Genomic DNA, 3,853 nt, shown 5'->3' on the forward strand with positions numbered 1-3,853 from the left:
ATTTTATGCTAATTATTTAATAAGTTAAATTAATTATTAAAATATGGGTATATATTTAGGAGAGTTCCCACTTCTTCAAAAAATGAAATGCAACTTAATTCATCAGTTAATTCTAAAATGTTTCAGAATGTCAAACGAAAGAGACTTAAAAAAAATTTAGTTTGCAATTACTTTTAAAGAGGGTTGCCGCCTTTCTGAAAGTCGAATTTGTTTTACTTATACACAAGTTAAATTAAATATTAAAATATGAGTGTCCAGTCATCTTTAGTTGGAAAATGTTATTGGTTAGGGTTACCACTAATTCGAAAAGTAATATCTATCTTACTATATACACATCTGTGTTCGTATGGAATAAAAGCTTATGTAGAAAGGCTGGCTTTAGTATAATGCGGCATTCCCTTTATTCTTTAAACGACAGCGAATTTTTCGATTAGACTTAATAAGAATATTGTCTTGCTAGTATCGGAGCTACTTTTTGCACATTCATTTGCCAAAAGTTCTTCAACGGTTTGGCGCCAGTGAGTCATTCGCAAACGTGTGCTTTTCGACATAAGCTTCTATTCCACATGAACACAGATATGTACATATTTAGATAGATATTACTTTTCGAATTAGTGGTAACCCTAATCAATAACATTTTCTAACTAAAGATGACTGGACACTAGGGTGGTCTAAAAGTGCATGAAATAAAGTAAAGTCGGTATTATTATGCTCTCACCCCCCAGGGATTGTTCTATATCGAAAAAAAGTATACCCCTATTTTTTTATTTTGAAATCAAAAAATATTTAGAGGTCGCTCAGAGAGCCAGAGTTTTCCGATCGAAAAATATTGATTTTCAAGAATTATGGAGTTCCATACGAATTCTATTCCCCGAAAAATTGTTTTTTTCCCATACAAATACATGGAAAATTTAGAGCGCTTTGAGCGACCTTTCAAAGTAAAAAAATAGGGGTACACTTTTTATATATAGGACAATCCTAAGCATTAAAATTCCGACTTTACTTATTTTGAGCTACCCCACTGGACATTCATATTTTAATATTTCGTTTAACTTGTGTATAAGTTTAACCAATTCGACTTTCAAATAGGTGGCAACCCTCTTAAAAAGTATTTTCAAACTAAATTGTGACACATATTACAATTAACTGATGAATTAAATTACAATTAATTTTTTAAACAAGTGGCAACTCTCCTAAATACATACCCATCTCTTAATAATTCATTTAACTTAATAAAAAGTTAGCATTAAATTTTTGAATGATGGCAACTTTCTTCAAAGATTAGCAAGTTCAAACTAAAGATTCCTTAAAAATGTGGCGTTTGATACCCATATTTCATATGTATAACTGGCGTATAAGTTAACACAATTAGGGCCGGTTGCTCAAAGCCTGGTTGACACTAATCTTCGGTTAACATCGTTATCGACGTCTTCGACTCCATGCGTATAATACGGTGTCGGTAACGTCGATAACGATATTTAACCGGAGACTGTGTCAACCAGTCTTTCAACAACCAGCCCTTAGACTTTTAAAAAGGTTGCAAAGCACTTCAAAATATTTTCAAATACTACGCTCTTACGCCCGTCACACATATGGTTGTAAATATTACAATTATTACAGTTTAAATTGAGTTTGATTTTTTTTTAAACAGGTGGCAACCTTCCTACAGGTACTTAAGAAATAAAGCCATTTCCAAACCATTTTGTTTGATGCCCATATTGCAATAACTCATTTAACTTTTTAAATAATTTGCATAACTCTTATTTTTAAAAGGGTGGCAACTATTTTCGAAAAACTAAAACCTCACGGCCAGCGTTGCCGCTTTTGTTATTTGGAACCGAAATTGGTAATTTTTTCCTTTATTTATCAAATTTGGTAATTCGGTAATTTATTTTTCAATTTGGTAACTTTTTCGATTTGGTCCTACATGTCACATAAGTCAATACAGGTTATGATTCCACATTAGGAAGTGGCCAGAAATACTAGATAATCCAGAAAGTTTTTCAAGGCGAAAAGTTATTGCAGCGTTCCTTGGTTACTAGAATGGTGTGTTCTTTAACAAGCTGCTTGAAAGTGGCTATTGCTATATCTACCATGTCCTTTCCCGGAAGATTTTGTGTGATCGTAACTTTCCTTGTCAGTCCGTCGGCTTTGCAATTGCCACAAGTATTCCGGTGTAACCATATGAGTAAAATTGTATGTAAATAACTACCTATGTTCAAAAAGCTACACATTCAGTAGGGTACTTCACTTTGTCTATGTGAGAGTGGAAAGCTTTGCCCTCAAGCGTTGAATTTTTGATATTTTTTCGGCCACTCGTTGGCATATGTATGTACATATATATATTGGCCGAAACTGGACAATAAATGTTGTTTTTAAAGTGCTCCAAAATTTGAGGTTTATTCACAAAAAACGGTCATCTGAGTAGCCTCATAAAAAAGTCCAATGGTGCCAAATCGAATGACTTCAGTAACCGAAGGACATCCCATCTACGGGAAATTATGCGCCTGATAGTCCTATGTTGCAATGAACCGCATCAATGACACTGTGAATGATCACATGCATTCGGTCGTTTCGTGGCATAAGCCCTATATACCTGGAGATGTATATCTAAATGCAAAATATACCATTATGAGCGCGTTCCAGAAACGCGTTCAATCGTTTCTTCTGAATAAAAGGTTGAAAACTTAGATGAAACTTTGTAGATTTTTTTATCATTTTTGCACAAAGTTTGAAATGCGGATTTATATGGTGTTTGTTACATAATGAGCTAGACTTTTATGAAAAAATAATAAACGTTAAGTAAATAAAAGAAAAATAGCCAAAATTGATAAAATGTTGCTTGTTTAATTAGCTCATCGAGTATGTACAGTTCTGTACATGAAATAAGTTTGGAAGTTTTTTGTTGAATTTGGTAACTTTTTTTGGTGATTTTTGTAAAAAATAAAAAAATGTTGTGGCAACACTGCTCACGGCACATCTATAGCCCAGGCCTCTAATCTTACACCTCATTTTTCAAATTCGAACGAACGGTGCGGATCAAATGGCATTGATTATTAAATAATTTGAATTAAGTTTTTAACAGGTGGCACCTATATATAGAACATATATAAATATGTGGCAATCTTCGTTGAAATATTTCTGCTTAAAAGCTATTTCAGTCCTCTTTCATTTGGTATGAAATTTGTTTGATTTGGTTAAGGGGTTTGTTTATTCTTAGGAAAGAACTTTTATTTCGGACTTAAAAATATTTGGCCAAGTTTAATTTTTATTGCTCGACTTAAAATATAAAAGTCTGGATTTTTAAGTTATTATTGGACTTTTCCCAAAAAGTTCGAAAAATAAAAAGAACCCAGGATTCTTGTCCAGGATTACATGGGATCAAAGGAACATTGATAACTTTATTCTAAGACAATATTTTTCCCCCGGACTTTTATAACATCGAAAAAAAAATAACTGTTATTTTCGGTCCCTGAGAAAAAATATAAATAATCAATTGCATGAGAGCTATGTCCTATACAGGGTTCGTATTTGCACACACATGCTCTGCTCACACACACGCCAGATACACATTCAACTTGCACTCACTGCTCATACACATGTGTGTGCATAAGTGGAAAACAAACTCTGCTCACAGAAAAGTGTGTGCTGTTTGTTATTAAGCACATGCACATGTGTGTGAGCCGATTTTTGTACAAATTTCAGCCCATGCACATGCACATAATATATTTTTAAAAGAGTTTGTTTATTAAACGTTATTTTTTGAAAGACAATTCGATAAAAAGTGAGATGTTGTTTGTTTTTTATATTACAGAAAACATATTAAAAAATTATTTTAAGATTTGAGTTAGAA

The sequence above is a fragment of the Rhagoletis zephyria genome, unplaced genomic scaffold (genome assembly GCF_001687245.7).
Source record: "Rhagoletis zephyria isolate East Lansing unplaced genomic scaffold, Rhagoletis_zephyria_1.1 Rzeph_scaffold_00110, whole genome shotgun sequence".
Classification (NCBI taxonomy): Eukaryota; Metazoa; Arthropoda; class Insecta; order Diptera; family Tephritidae; genus Rhagoletis; species Rhagoletis zephyria.